We start from the raw sequence: 16,948 nt of genomic DNA, 5'->3' as shown, positions 1-16,948 counted from the left end.
ATTTTGCAAATGCAGTTCGTCCGACCAGTGCATGATAGCCACTGCAAAAGGGGACGATGTCGAAGATTAACTCCTCGCTTCGGAAGTTGTCCGGTGATCCGAAAACCACTTCCAGTGTGATTGAGCCCGTGCAATGGGCCTCTACACCTAGGATGATGCCCTTAAAGGTGGTTTTGGTGGGTTTGATCCTCAAGGGATCGATGCCCATTTTTCGCACTGATCCTGATAGAGCAGGTGCAGGCTGTTGCCGCCGTCCATAAGGACTCGAGTGAGGTGAAATTCGTCGATGATGGGGTCTAGGACGAGTGCGGCGGATCCACCATGACAGATACAAGTGGGGTGGTCCCTGCGATCAAAGGTGATTGGGCAAGCAGGCCATGGGTTGAACTTTGGGGCGACGGGCTCCATCGCATAGACGTCCCTTAGTGCACGCTTCCGCTCCCTCTTGGGAATGTGGGTTGCATATATCATGTTCATTGTCTTCACTTGTGGAGGGAACCCCTTCTGTCCTCCCGTGTTCGACGGCCGGGGCTCCTCCTCGTCATCACTATGCAGCCCCTTGTCCTTGTTTTCAGCATTTAACTTGCCGGCCTGCTTGAACACCCAGCATTCTCTATTGGTGTGATTGGCTGGCTTGTCGGGGGTGCCGTGGATTTGACACGAGCGATCCAGTATGCGATCCAAGCTGGACGGAGCTGGAGTACTTCTTTTAAATGGCTTTTTCCGCTGACCGGATCTAGAGCCTCTGAATCTGGCATTAATTGTCGTATCCTCAGTGTTATCACCGTTGTTGCGGCGCTTTGGTCTGTTACGACGTTGTGTGCCGTTGGCATCTTTGGTATCCCAAGTGCCCGAATTCCTCGATGTGTTATTGTTGCGAGCCAGCCAGCTATCCTCGCCCGTGCAAAAGCGGGTCATGAGTGTCGTGAGGGCTGCCATAGACTTCAGCTTCTCCTAGCCAAGGTGGCGGGCAAGCCATTCATCACGGATGTTGTGCTTGAATGCTGCTAGGGCCTCTGTGTCCGGATAGTCGACAATTTGGTTTTTCTTAGTCAGGAACCGAGTCCAGAATTGTCTGCCCGATTCCCCTGGCTGCTGAGTTATATGGCTCAAGTCATCAGCATCCGGTGGTCGCACATAAGTGCCCTGGAAGTTGTCAAGGAATGCGTCTTCCATATCCTCCCAACTACCGATGGAGTCTGCTGGAAAGCTATTCAGCCAATGCCGAGTTGGTCCCTTGAGTTTTAGTGGGAGGTATTTGATGGCATGTAGATCATCACCGCGAGCCATGTGGATGTGAAGGAGGAAATCCTCAATCCATATAGCGGGATCTGTTGTACCATCATACGATTCGATATTTACGGGTTTAAAACCCTCCGGGAATTCGTGATCCATAACTTCATCAGTGAAGCATAGGGGGTGTGCGGCGCCTCTGTGCCGGGCTATATCACGATGCAGTTCATGTGAGTCTTGTCTGCTGTATTCGGCCCGGCCAGATTTACCTTTGGTGTATCCGGCGTGACGATCATCGTCCCGCATTGGCGCACGCGCCCGTGACCCTTATATTGACCTTGCGAGTTTTGCCTTACTGTCCAATACATCTCGCAGGTCCCGTGTGTTGCCCCAGGCCTTGGTATTTTTGATTGAGTGGCAGCGGGGTGCAGGCTGAACTTCAGGTTGAAACGCCTCTCTAGCTCGGCCACGCGGTGGCCGGTTAGCCGCATTGTACACTGGTGATGGAGGTTTCAATGCTTCCTTCTCAAGGTGAGGTAGCAACCTGCGTTTTGGGTAACTCTTGGAGGGGCGCTCGAGTTCGTATTACTCGGCCACAAGGACTTCGGTCCACCTGTCTGCTAGCAAGTCTTGATCAGCTTGAAGCTGTTGTTGCTTTTTCTTGAGGCTATTTGTTGTGGCCATAAGCTGGCACTTGAAGGGCTCCTGCTCGATGGGGTCCTCGGGCATGATAAATTCTTCGTCGCCGAGGCTCGCCTCGTCTTCAGAGAGAGGCATGTAATTGTCCTCCTCTGGTTCTCCATCTGTTGCCTGCTCTGGAGGGCTGGCTTGTTCATCCTCTGGCTCTACATCGTGCTGGAGGGGATTGTGGTTGTCTTCGGCACTATCCGAAGTGTTATTACCTCATGTGCCGGTATCACTACTTTTGCTGTGTCGGGACTTAGAGTGGCATCGCTGACATCGGTGCTTGGGTTGCTTCTTGGAGGGGTCATCCTCCGTTGTCTCGTCGCCATTGCCTTCTTTAGGGGTGTCCACCATATATATGTCGTATGATGAGGTAGAGGTCCAACGCCCTGTGGGCGGTGGTTCCTGCTCGTCTCCTGCATCGTCGTCCATACCGTCGATGTCTTCGAAGTCGAAGTCGAGCATGTCGGTTAAATCGTCGACAGTGGGTGCTGGGTGGTGGGTGGGCAGCGAATTTCTTCGTCGTCCGCATCCCATTCTAGCCGGACATAGTTCGGCCAAGGTTCTCCTGACAGGGAGAGAGACCTTAATGAATTAAGCACATCGCCGAAGGGCGAGTGCTGAAAGATATCCGCGGAGGTGAACTCCATGATCGGCACCCAGTCGGATTCGACGGGCACGGATGTAAGCGGCTCGGAGTCCATGGCCGGAGGTGAATCCAGTGGTTCGGCGACACGGCTCTCGTAAGGGGTGAAGTCAGTATCCAGCTCCATCGCCACTGAGAGTGCGGCCTCCATGGCGAGGTCTATCCCTCCATCCTTGGATGGCGCAATTTGCTCCGAATTGAAGGCCGGAGTAGTTGCAGATGCGATCTCCCGAACACTGTCCGACGGCAGAGTTACGTCGTGCTCGTCATGACTGTGCAGCCCACCTGACACGGGCTCGAATCCATCGAAGATCAAGTCTCCGCAGATGTCGACAGTGTAGTTTAAGTTTCCGAATCTGACGTAATGGCCAGGGGCATAGCTCTCGATCTGCTCTAGATGGCCAAGCGAATTGGCCCGCAGTGCGAAGCCGCTGAATACAAAGATCTGTCCGGAGAGGAAAACCTCACCCAGGACCGCATCGCTACCGATGATCGAAGAAGCCATCAAGCCTTATGGTGACGACACAGTGGAACTCTCAATGAAAGCACCAATGTCGGTGTCAAAACCGGCAGATCTCGGGTAGGGGGTCCCGAACTGTGCGTCTAAGGCGGATGGTAACAAGAGGCAGGGGACACGATGTTTACCCAGGTTCGGGCCCTCTTGATGGAGGTAAACCCTACGTCCTGCTTGATTGTTCTTGAAGATATGAGTATTACAAGAGTTGATCTACCACGAGATCGTAGAGGCTAAACCCTAGAAGCTAGCCTATGGTATGATTGTATGTTGTCCTACGGACTAAATCCTCCGGTTTATATAGACACCGGAGGGGGCTAGGGTTACACAGAGTCAGTTACAAGGGAGGAGATCTACATATCCGTATTGCCTAGCTTGCCTTCCACGCCAAGGAGAGTCCCATCCGGACACGGGACGAAGTCTTCAATCTTGTATCTTCATAGTCCAACAGTCCAGCCAAAGGATATAGTCCGGCTGTCCGGAGACCCCCTAATCTAGGACTCCCTCAATCACTTCATACAGTTTGGTGTCACATGTGTTTTCAAAGTAATAAGTTCCGTCATCATGCCTCTTTGCACGTGCCTGCAAGTAGTCTCTCACGCGTTCACCCTTGATTTCACTAAAGGTTGGACTCCCACCCGCCGCTACTGCTTATGTGTCCTCTTGTTCCCATATCAGTTTCATGATGTAGTATCCTGCCACACCCATATGGTGGGGGTGTACGTTCTTCTTCTGAAGTTCCGATTGCTTGAAACTCTTCATAGCAAACTCTGGAGTTTCCCTGACCCTTTTGAATTCTGCCCAGTCTGCCTTTGTAATTTGGGGGTATGCGGGGATTGGGTCCTTGCCTTCACTCAAGTACTTCTTGTATAGTACGTGCTTCCAGTTTCTCCTAGCATCCCTAGCCTTCTTCAGTGTAGTGTGTTCCACCTGCATTCTCCACTGCTCTGGAACGTTGAAGTGATCCATGATCTCCCGGACTATCCTTCGCCGTATTTCTATGTCAGCCTTCCGAAACCCCGGCAGATTAATGTTGAACCTTTCCCTGCCAACAAATCTAGACACACTCCTGAACCTCATGCGTGCTTTATCTGGTTTAGTTGGAGCCCAGAACTTTAAATCAATCTCGGTTACTTCATATACACCTTTAGGCTGGTGTGTGGGCTTCCTTGGAGCGTTCCTCCGTGTCCTGACCGGAAGGGTAATTGCTGCACCTCTATCCCATTCAAGACTACTTGATCCCTCACAATTTGCTGAAGACCTAGGGTTTTCCGAATCAGATGAAGATACATGGCATGAATGAGTGATGTCGCTGCTACTCGGCATCTACAGAGAACACATGCGAAACTCAGGAAAGGAGGATAAGCATAAAACTAACAACTTGGTACAAGCTTTCTAAACATGCCATGCAATAATTTAGAAAATGTACAGCTATTTTGTTAAGTTTGTGTGACTCGGGTGCCCGCGATTTGTAAATAGGCAGTAACTTATTGGAACAAATACAGCTTATATGTAGTAAGGAAGGTAGATAATGAACATATATACACTCTCTGTTATTTTATAGCCAACTTGGGAACATACAGAATGAAATTGGAAGAGGGATTGCGAGGAAATATGCCTCACCGCGATGGAGAGCAGTAACTAACAGGCTTCTTAATGCAAACCCGGCCGGGCCATAGGAGAGGCGAGGGTGGCTGGCGAGCAAACGAAGGCGGCGAGGCGCGGGCCACCGCGTGTTGGAAACGACAGTGGAGGTAGGCTTCACGCGAAGAGAGGCCACACGGCCGGGGCGAGTACGGCGGTGCCGGAGAGGGTTCTGTTGTGGATCTGGGGGAGGGGGAGCTGGCGAAGGAGATTGGGTGGACTAGTTGAGTGAAACGCAGGCAGACGGTGGGGGGAGTGTTGGCGGCCTAGGTGAAAAGGGTGAAAAATATCCCCGGTCGCCACGCGCGGAAAGGCCTTTGCAAACGGTTGCCTCTAAGCACTCGTGTGCACAAACAAAATAATTTCATTTGAAATGAAGATGTACTAATTTTGAAATGAAGACGTGAGTTCATCGTTTCTCATCTAAATTTTTCGCATGTAGACCAGTCACAATTTTACCACGGGTTCGATTTGCTGGCGCATTTCAGGTCTCGTGTGCTATATGTAAGACATTTTTTGGCATTTACCATGCATGTTTGCATATAAATCAATTCCTAGCCGGACTGCATTTCCTGTCGAAAGGGATGAGGATTGTCGTTCGATCTGGGAGCATCCGATGGTGCAGACGTATGATCCGTGGGGTTTGGGTTCTGGCCAATCAGAATGCACGACTCAGATCGCACGCGCAGCGAGGGGGCATCGGCCACGGTTTGGTAGGCACACGGCTTTCGTGTGTGAACCGTGTGCTATTTGAAAACATTTTTTGGGAGGGGCTATTTGAAAACATGTACAAGTGTTGCCGAAAGGGATGAGGATCACCGTTCGATCAAGGAGAATCCAACGGTGCAGACGTATGATCCGTGGGGTTTGGGTTCTGACCAATCAGAACGCACGACTCAGATCGCGCGCGTGGCAGAGGGGTGGGGGTGCATCAGCCATGGTTTAGTGGACACACAGCTTTCTTGAGTGAACTGTGTGCTATTTGAAAACATTCACATTACCTAACATCATATTTTTGTTCAAATGAAAACATGAGTTCATCATTTCGCCTCCAATTTTTTTCCACGGTAAGAAATCATGAGTATAGTGGAGAGTATCATATACTAGTATCATGAATATACAGTACATATGATACTACCTTTACTTAATTATAGTGCATAGTATAATACATAGAGTATAGTATATCATATTTATTGTCATGCATGACACAAATTAGCATCGCATTTAACATGATACAGTATCTACCTACTATATGTTACTCTAACCCTCTTTATATATATTTAATTCTTTGCCACATCAACATATATACTTGCTATTTCCGAGTGCATGACATCATCGGCTATGATACCACCACTATGGCCAGCCTTATATTGGGATTATCATATAGTACTATATATATAGTATCATGCATATGATACTAGTGTATGATACTACGTACGTACCTTCATAGTGCATATATAGTATCATAGAGTAGTACTAGCTCCCTCTGTAAACTAATATAAGAGCGTTTAGATTACTAAATAGTGACCTAAACGCTCTTATATTAGTTTACGGAGGGAGTATATATCATAGATGACCGTATTTATGGCCATGCATGACACAAAGTAGTATAGCATTTATTATATATATGTAACGGTATCTACCTATGTTACTGCTTCTTTGCCACATCATCATATTTTCTATTCCGGGGTGCATGATACGGCTATGATACCCCCACTATGGCCACCCTAATAAGGTTGGTCGTAATATGGAAGTATCAAGCGGTATGATGCATGCCAACTAGACTTTTTGGATGATGTGGCACACAGTTAAATGATGAAAGAGAGGGTGTGTGGTATCATATCATGATACCATATCATATTAAATGTTGTACTACTTTTGTGTCATGCATGGTAATTAATAAGGAACCTAAGATACTAACGCATGATACTATGCATGCGCGCATTACAGAGGTATTGCCAATCATATACTAGTATCATGCATATATACTCCCTCCTTTCCGGTTTATAGGATTATCTCAAAATTTTAGTTTGTCCATTTTATAAGGCTCAATTTGGTTGTTCCCCATCACATGTCCAGATTCCAAGGTGAATTAAATCATTGCATGCAAGTATTAAGAGAAAGTTGACCAATGCATGTACTTTATATATGCATGCATGTATTGCAATTAATACATTGGAAAACATAATTTTTTTAGGAAAACAAAAGCATTAATTGGGTGGTCTTGCAAACTACAAAGGTATTCCACCACTCACCATCTACCTTGGTTGGTGAGATTTTTGAATTGAGCCCTATAAGGCTGGTTCTAATGGGGAGAGTATCATATATATACTAGTAGTATCATGCATATATATGATAGTGTAGCTAGGATACTAGCTACTTCCATAATGCATAGTATCATAAGTTAACATCTTAGGTTGCCTTACAAATCACACAAAGTAGTAGTACAAAATTTAATATGACATGGTATCATGATATGATACCACATCCTCTCATGTGTGCCACATCATCCAGAAAGTCTAGTTGTCATGCATCATACCGCTTATGATAATACCATTACAACCAGCCTAGCTAAACCGGAAAGGAGGGAGTATGAGACTAGCTAGCCACAATGCAGAGTAGTACACTGGTAACATACATATATCCCTAGACTATATATGTTACTACCTTCATAGTGGGTAGTAACATAAGTGTAGTGTGATGCAAAGCTTCATTTCTTAGGTTACAGACTCATATTGCATTGGGACATGTGATGCTACAATAACTATCTAAGTTACTGAAATTATCTCTCTCCTCATTAACTTATTGCCACATAAGCAAGTTTATTGAGTTGGAGTCGGTGTTACTGCTGAAGTTACTCCCACTGTGGCTAGTCTGATACTAGCTAGTCGTCTATGATATACTAGCTACCTCACTAAGAGCATGGTTAATAAAACAACCAAGGGTTGGCTATAAGAAGTTGACATGTCATATACAGCCAACCTCTTAGTGGGTATGTACAATAATAAGTTTTATATTCGTACTAGTTTATCAATAGTTGGCCCACCTTACATCCTCACAAAGTGTCCTAGCGGGTCTCCTGTTGCAGCTGGCTCTACTAACCAAGAGCCTGCTTCTCTTCTTTTTCCTCAAACTAATAAGCACATATGTATTATTATATTCCTTATAGCCAGACTACCCACAGTGAGAGTAACATAGGTAGTAACATCACACATATCTAGATAAAATAGATGATGTGGCAAGCAATAAATGAAGAAATGAAGGAAAGTGGATATGTGTGATGTTCCCACAGTGGGTATAGTCTTACTATAGTATGAGACTACCCACAATGGGAGTAACATAGGTAGTAACATCACACATATCTAGATAAAGTAAATGATGTGGCAAGCAATAAATGAAGAAAGAGAGCAAAGTAGTAACATAGCTAGTTACTAGTAGTATGAGTAACATCACATGTACATATCAAGGCAAGATGTGTCTATAGCCTAATAAATGAAGTGTTGCATGTTACCACACATATATGTTACTCCCCACTATAGAGGTAGTAACATAGACTAGTGTAACACATGGGCATGTTACTAGTCTATGTTACTACCCATTGTGGCTAGTCTGAGTAACATCACACATCTCAAGGCAAGATGAGTCTATAGCCTAATAAATGAAGTGTTGCATGTTACTACACATATGTTACTCCCCACTATAGAGGTAGTAACATAGACTAGTAACATTCTATGTTACTACCCATTGTGGCTAGTCTTACGTCACTCTATTGTGTACTTACTTGCTCGGATAATGCATAGTATCATAGAGTAGCTAGTATCATATGTAGTACTTTATTTATATTGTCATGCATGACACATAGTAGCATAACATTTATTATGATACAGTTTCATGATATGATACTTAACCCTCTCTTTCTTCATTTAATTAATTCTATGACAGCTCATCAAAATTGCCTAGTTGGCATGCATGATACTAGCTATGATACCCCCTTACTATCAGCCTAGCAAAGGTGTACAAATCATTTGTGCGTCACTTTGTGAGTTTTCATCTGCTTGTTCCAGAAGTGGGGAGAAGTTTCAAACATTTTGGCTGTGAGGTGCGGCCACTGGCGTAGGCCTAGTTGGTATTTTAATTAAAGAAAATTCATATGGAGTTCGGACATCATCAAAATCGATGTGTGCCTGTGGTGTGCTCTAACGACCCCGTAGAAAAAATTGGTAAAGTTTGGCACAAGTTTTGATGACTGCTCCTTCCAAACCGGAGCATCTCACATGAAGGATCATAGTTTTCCAAAAGGAGACGTGTCAATTCAAACTCCTGTGGCCGGTGACTTCATCGTTTGGCCTCATAAAAATTTCCACGGTATGCAATCACCATTATACCACGGGTTTGATTTTCTGGCGCATTTCAGGTATCGCTAGCTATATTTAAGACATTTTTTGATATTAACGTGCATTTTGTGCATAAAAATAAAATTACAACCAGAACTGCATGTGTTGTCGAAAGGGATGAGGATCAACGTTCGATCTGGGAGCATCCAATGGTGCAAACGTACGATCCATGGGCTTTGGGTTCTGGCCAATCAGAAAGCATGACTCAGATCGTGGGCGAGGTGGTGGCGGGGTTTGGTCGGCACATGGCTTTCATCAACAAACCGTGTGCTATTCGCAAACCAGATTGCATATTTTTGTTCACGCATACTGCAGTGAGATCAATTGAGTGTGCTACCTCTATGATATAATAATAATAATAATAATAATAATAATAATAATAATAATAATAATAATAATAATAATAATAATAATAATAACAAAAAACAGTTCATGTTCATTGTCTGAGCTGACAGCATATCAAGGTCAACATATTAACGGTTCTTACATCAACAAAAAAACGGGCATAACTCACAAATTCAGTACACATGACAGTTCTAAATTGAACGAATTAAGTTGCAGGGTAGGCATAAAGACTAGTCTTACAACTTAATTCCCATGTACATGGGGGCACTAGGATCATTAAGTTGACCCCAAATGAACTTGCGTTTTTTGATTTAAACTTCTTCTTTGTTGCACTGGTGCGTGATCCCTTGGCTGGCAACTCGTCCTGATCGGCAACATCGTCGAAACCCAGTACCCTTCTCTTCCCATGCATCGCTAAATGGCCGTTCTTATGCAAGGGGTCTTCCACAAAGAAAATCTGAGTAGCATTTCTAGCAAGAATGAATGGGTCCGCGTGATATGCCATTGTTGTCCTGTTAACACGGGTCTTGCTGTACTCATCAATCCTTACCTGACCAAGAGGGATCCATGCGCACCTGAATAATGCCACCTTAACTTTCACATAGTCAAGCTCCCAAATCTCTTTGATGGATCCATAGTATACCCTTTTATCAGCTTCATTTACAATCATGCATTCTATTCGAATAGAGCTGTTCTGATACGAGGTCTTCTTATCACGTTCCTCAATGTAGAACGTGTATCCATTTATGTCATATGCTTGGTACGTCAGCATCGTAGGTGATGGCTTTTGTGCCAACCACGTAACAATGTCATCGATGGATCCTTGTGCCAAACGATTCTTCAGCCATTCGGCGTAGTTCTTAGTGTGCTCCTTCATCTCCACCTCTGATGAAGGCACCATTGGTAAGAATCTTTGGCGTATCTCCGCCAAGTGTTCTTTGGCATAAGCGATGAGAATTGGGTTGTTAAGCAGTACCATCAAATGGGCTTTCTCTGCCAATTCTCCGGGTGCAGCCATTTGCGTGCCAGCAAGGACTGGCTTACCTTTCAGCCTTCCCTCGTGGCGAGAGAGGGGCAAACCTATAGGTCTTTGTTTCATGTATTCGGTGAAAAACTCAACCACCTCCTCCGTGGTATAACCTTGTAGGATGCTTGCCTCTGGATGGTTTTGGTTCCGCCAAAAGCGCTTCAGGATTCCCATGAACCGCTCAAAGGGATACATGTTGCGAAGAAACATAGGATCACAATACTTTATCTCGTGGACAAAGTGCATAGTGAGATGGACCATGATATCGAAGAATGACGGTGGAAAAACATCTCTAGGTTGGACAATATTCTTGCAATATCATCTTGCATATGATCCAACTCTTCAAGATCTACAACTCTCTACCATAGTTGGTTGAAGAAATCACATAGGTCAATGAGTGTGTTTCTTATATCTTTGTCCATCAGATTCCTGATGGCCATCGGGAGGATTTGTGTCAACATTACATGGCAATCATGTGACTTCATGTGTCCCAACTTCATTTTACCTGAGCTCACATCCACGAGACTTCTGATGTTTGCGGAGTAGGAAGAGGGTGTCTTAACTGACAACAAATAGGTGAAGAACCGTGTTGCTTCTTTTGTACTGAAATTGTAACTCTGGCGAGCTTTGATGAATTTGTCATCATCTTCTGCTTCACTCTTGCGTTGTGATTGATCAGCAAGCATATCGAGCCATGAACCGTCATCATCCTTTCTTTTACCTTTAATCTTGAGCAGAGTACCAAGGATGCTTTCACATACGTTCTTCTCTATGTGCATGACATCGATGCAGTGACGTACACGTAGAATCTCCCAGAAAGGTAATTTCCAGAACACCGATTTCTTCTTAAACACTTGTTCATTGGGTGTTAGTTTCACCGTCAAAGGGTAGTTCTTGCCAAGTACAACATTAAATTTTTTAGCCATGTTGTGGACCACCACCCCTTCATAGGGTCTTGGGGCTACAGTTGCCTCTGCCGTACCATCAAATTCAGCTTTCATCTTTCGGTATGGGTGATTTTTCCGTAAGAACCTACGATGATGCAAATACACTGTTTTGTGTGAGCTGGGAAGTCTTCTGCTAGCTGTCCTATCCATGCATGTGACACACCCTACTTCTCCCCTTGGTTTCTGCCCTGGTGTGTTGCCTAATGCTGGCATATCATTAATGGTGTGCACCAGCATGTCATGTAGATCGAAAATCTCCTTTCTGTAAGCATCATAACATTTTACAACAGGCGCATCTATCCACATTGTCAGCAGTTCTTCTACCAGTAGTTGAAAGTAAATGTCGATGTCATTTCCAGGTTGCTTTGGGCCTTGGATAATCATTGACATCATAATGTATTTTTTCTTCATACATAACCAAGGAGCTAGGTTATATATGCACAGAAGCACCGGCCATGTGTTGTGATTGGTGCTCATATCGCCAAAAGGATTCATCCCGTCAGTACACTCCCTGAGCCTTATACTTCTAGGATCCTTGGCAAAATTTTCAAACTTTTTGTCGATTAATTCCCACTGAGCCCCATCATTCGGGTGCCTCCTATAACTATCCGCAATTCGCTCATCATGATGCCACCGCAACCTCTTTGCCTCTCTAGGGTTTGCAAACAAACGCCTCAACCTTGGAATTAAAGGCAAGTACCAAACAACCTTGAACACGACTCCTGTCTTGATCTCGTCGTCCAATTAGTACTTGTCATTTGCTCTCCTGCGCTTGTATCATGCATGATTGCATGTGGGACATGCATGAAAATCTTTGTACTCACCATGGTACAATATACAATCATTCACACAAGCGTGTATCTTCTGTACTTCAAGTTCCAATGGGAAAACAATTTTCTTCGCTTCATTCGTGCTTCTGGGGAGCACATTATCTTCCGGAAGAATTTCTTTCAAAAGACCTAACATCTCTGTGAAGCCCTTGTTTGATAGACCGTTTGTCACATCCCTAGTTCTGGTATGACCTAGGCTTGCTTTGTGCATCATGTTTAAATTTCCAAATGAAGTTGAAATGGGGATGTTTCAAACCCTAGCACCAAAGCAATTCAAATAGGTTCAAATTTAAAATGGAATTTCAATGAACCCAAAATGCTTTTCAAAAATGTTTATGGTCTTTGGAAAATGTTGGAAACAACAACCAGGGGTGATGCACATTTTTGCTAAACATTCTGGATTTTTGAATGAACCCATATGTATTTGAATTGGAGCTGTTTAAAATAATATAAATATTTTAAAGGCTCCAAAAATGTTGGAATTTGGTGAGGGCCTCTGGTATATTATAACTAGTGGTCACAAGGAATCTCAACATTTTTATATTTGTGCTGGTAATTTTTAAGTCAAAAACAAATGTCAGAAATAGAAAAGAAAACAAAATAGGGGAACACTTACCTGAGGCCTGGCTTACCTGGCACCCCCAGCCGGCCCAGCAGAGGCCCAGCCCACTGGCCTCTGCCAGTCACCACTTACCTCTCGCCAGGAGGACGCCGAGCGCGTGGCCTACGCACGCCGGCGCACACCCGGCCACCTCCTGCCTCTCTGCTAGCTTCCCCGACGCCCTGGACTCCTCCAACGCTGCCACGCAGACCCCCGGGCCCCTCCCTCACTCTCCCCGTGTCCATCCCCCTCCTCTGATTTCTCTGCGCAACACCACCGAACGCCACCATCGCTGCCGCTCGCCGCTGCCGCGGCCACAACCATCTCCTCACCCCTCTGTCGTGTCCACCAGCACCGCCGTTGAGCTCCGCCTCCCCAAGCCGAAGGAATCGAGCCCGGACACCCTGCATCGCCTCCAGGCCATCGTCTTCAACCTTGGGATGACCGAGATGGCCGCCGCCGTCTCGTCGCCTCCAGGCCTTCCCCGAGCCCGCTGACCATCCCGTCGCCTCCGCTGTGAGCTCCTCTTCTTGTTCCCCCTCTTCCTGAGCTCGTTTACGCCCCACAGCCGTCGCCCCCTTGTCGACCGAACCGCGCCGCCACCCGAGCTCGTCGGCGGCAACGCTCCGGTGACCATTTGGTCCCAGACGCGTGTCCACCGAGCTTGCTGCCCCGCGCTGAGCCTCGCTAGCGCCTCCTCTTGCCTCTTGCACCCCGCAACGCTAACCCCGCGCGCACCCGAGCTCTGGCTGCCACACTTGTCGTCGCCGGCGCCACTCCGGCCGCTCCCCAGCCGCGCCACCACCACGGCTGGATGCGGACGAGCGTCCGCATCCCGTAGCTGCACTCCGCGTGCCAAATAGCCCCCTGTAGGCAAAACCCGCAGCGCACCGCCGCGTTTGGCTCGCCGGCAGCTAAACGCCGGCGGCCGCTGACCTTTGACTGGTGTGGGTTGACCCCACTGCCCAGTTTGACCTCCCCCCTCTCTCTCACTGACTTGCGGGCCCTGCTCGACTAATTACTATAGTTAGCACTAATTAACTAACTAGGTTAGCTACTACAGTCACTGACTAGTGGGCCCTGCCCAGTTAGTTAGGACTAACTAACTTAGTTAGTTGACTGGGTCACTGACCAATGGGACCCACTGGTCAGGTTTGACCTGGTCAGCCCCCTTGACTCGCTTACGTCATGCTGACGTAGAGCTGACGCAATAATTGATTTCTGGAATTATTTTAACTCAGGAAATTCTAGAATATTGCCTAAACTTCAAAAAATCTTAATAATTCAACCGTAGCTTAGAATGAAATAAATTATATATGAAAAATTATCAGAAAAATGCAAGGAATCCATTTATGCCAGTTACATGCATGAAAAACCAACTTATACATGCTGTATAAGTGAAAACATAATATGGGCATTTTAAATGCTTCATTTTGAATTGCATTGAATCTTTGATTCAAATGGGCTTCAACCAACTTGGTAGCATCTTGCATTCGCCCAAACACTAGCATTTGCACATGTCATGTTCATGCATCATTTTGTTGCATTTTTTTGTGTGTTGATCGCCGGCGTTGTTTCTTCTCGATAGGTTCCACTCCAGAAGGTGTTCCCGAGTACCTGTCAGAGGAGCCGTACCCCTTCGTCATTCTATCAGGCAAGCAAACCCCCTTGAGCATTTCGATAAATCCCACTCTCTCGCTCCTGCTCCTCATACTGCATTAGGACAACAATGATTCAACTGCTACTTTTCTGCGGTAGTTGAACCCATTCCTCTGCATGACCTGTCATTGTCACAGTAAATAGTTGAAACCCACTAGCATGAGTAGGAGTTGCTTGAGCCCTGATGTGCCTACTCATCCATGCTTGTTTTCTTTATGCCGGCTATGCTTAGAGTTGTGTCAGGTTTGATTCATCAGGAATGAATCGGAGTGGTGAACATGTCCTACCGATAAAGGCTAAGTGTGTGAACACGTTTTGGTAAAGGTAGCGATGAGAGGCCATGTAGGAGTACATGGTGGGTTGTCTCATTGGAACCGTCCCTAAGCACTGAGTTCTGTGTATGTTATCCAAGTCCAGTTACTACCACACATTGGGTTCCGGTTATCCAGCCCCTCTCGTCTTATTAATCCACTTGATCTCTGTCCAGGAGTTTCAACTAGTTTCTGGTGTTTGTAGGTAGTGCTACTTGTCTACCAGGTGGTGTCCGATGGGACGGGCTTGGGACAGACTAGGCACCGTGGCACGATGTACCAAGTGGCACCCGGATGGTGGGCTTGGGAACCCTGCTCACATCGTTTGGGGCCGTGAGCGACACCCCTGCCGGATCTCCTTGCGGATGGAACCCGAATAGGCGATAAACCTAGATGAGAGACTTGTGTGGTTAGTCAGGTCGTGGCCGACACCCTCGCCTGGCTTCCGCTTGAAGGTTGCCGAGGTACATGACGTGTACAGGGCTATAAGTGGCGAGAGCGTGTGTGAAGAAGTACACCCCTGCAGGGTCAACATTATCTATTTGAATAGCCGTTTTCCTCGGATATGGAAACTTGGAGGACTTATGTAGTACATAGACAACTTGAAGTGGATACCCTAAAATCCACAAGATAAGCGTGAGTGCTATGGATGGCCTTCTCGTAGGGAGACGGGAACGAATCCATAATGGAGTATTGATATGGTGAATATGTGGACTCGTGTGCGTCTCCTCACCTCAAAGAAGTTTCTGATACTCGTAGTATAGGTTAGCCACTGAGTCAAAGATGGCTTGCTACTGTTAAAACTCCACCACCCCCTTTGTTGATAATGTTGCATATGTAGATAGTTCTGATGTAAGACTTGCTGAGTACCTTCGTACTCACGTTTTCTTATTTATGTTTTGCAGTTGGTTACACTAGTGACTTCGACGAGTAGCTTGTATCCCAGCTGCGATCTTGTACCCTTGGGAGGGTCGTGTTTAGTCAGGCTTCTTAGTCTTTTCCTTTTGTAGTTGTTTGTACTCAGACATGTAATGCTTGTGTTGCTTGTATGCTCTGAATGATGGGTCATGAGACCCCTGTTTGTATTGAATGCTATGTGGCTCTTCTGGGCCTTTATCTATATGAGTTTGAGTTATGTTATGATGCCATGTTGTACAGCACATACTTGCATGTTATGCGTACGTGTAACGTCTATTGCTATGTGTGGGATCCGACAACCTAGTTGTTTATCCTTGGTAGCCTCTCTTATGGGGAAATGTAGTCTTGTGCTTCCATGAGCCATAGTAGTCCGCTACAGCCCGATTCACCGGAGTCCTGCTAGCCCAGCACTACTGCTCCGGAACACTTGACTGACCGGCATGTGATTCACTTCGTTCCTGTGTCTGTCCCTTCGGGGAAATGTCACACGATGACATCTGAAGTCCTGCCTAGCCTGCTACAGCCCGGGTTCCCGGAGTCCTGTTAGCCCAGTGCTACAGCCCGGATTCATACGCTGTTGACCGAAATGCTCGAGGTTGATTCATGTATGCATGTCCCTGTAAGTTGGTGCCACTTTGGGTTCACGACTAGTCATGTCGGCCCGGGTTCTCTATCACATGGATGCTAGCGACACTATCATATACGTGAGCCAAAAGGCGCAAACGGTCCCGGGCCAGGTAAGGTGGCACCCGTGGGAATACCGTGCGTGAGGCCGCAAAGTGATATGAAGTGTTACATGCTAGATCGGTGTGACTTAGGATCGGGGTCCCGACAGCGTTGGTATCAGAGCCTGAATGACTATAGGATTACCAAGCCAAACTGGTCGAAGTTGAGTCTAGAAATGCTTTAGTTATATAAGGGAATTGATTGTGGAAGGGAATGTAAGGCTCTTTTTACTCCTTTACCTCAAGTCATTCTTCTGAGTCAGCCTCTTCTTTTCTATGAGGGTTAAGGCCTGGGCTTCTCCTCTATCTCTCAGGATGACGTGTTACTAAACCATAAAGTCTTAGGATTGTTGGGTTTGTGTCTTGTTCAGTTCTACTACTTCCGTGTGTCCTCAGTTTGACCCAGAACCTTGATATTATGATGTTGATTGATTATGCTATTCCTTTGATGAATGTCTCAAAATCCCTTT

The sequence above is a fragment of the Triticum aestivum genome, chromosome 3A (genome assembly GCF_018294505.1).
Source record: "Triticum aestivum cultivar Chinese Spring chromosome 3A, IWGSC CS RefSeq v2.1, whole genome shotgun sequence".
Lineage (NCBI taxonomy): Eukaryota > Viridiplantae > Streptophyta > Magnoliopsida > Poales > Poaceae > Triticum > Triticum aestivum.
The sequence above is the reverse complement of the archived record's forward strand: the minus strand, read 5'-3'. Positions refer to the sequence as shown.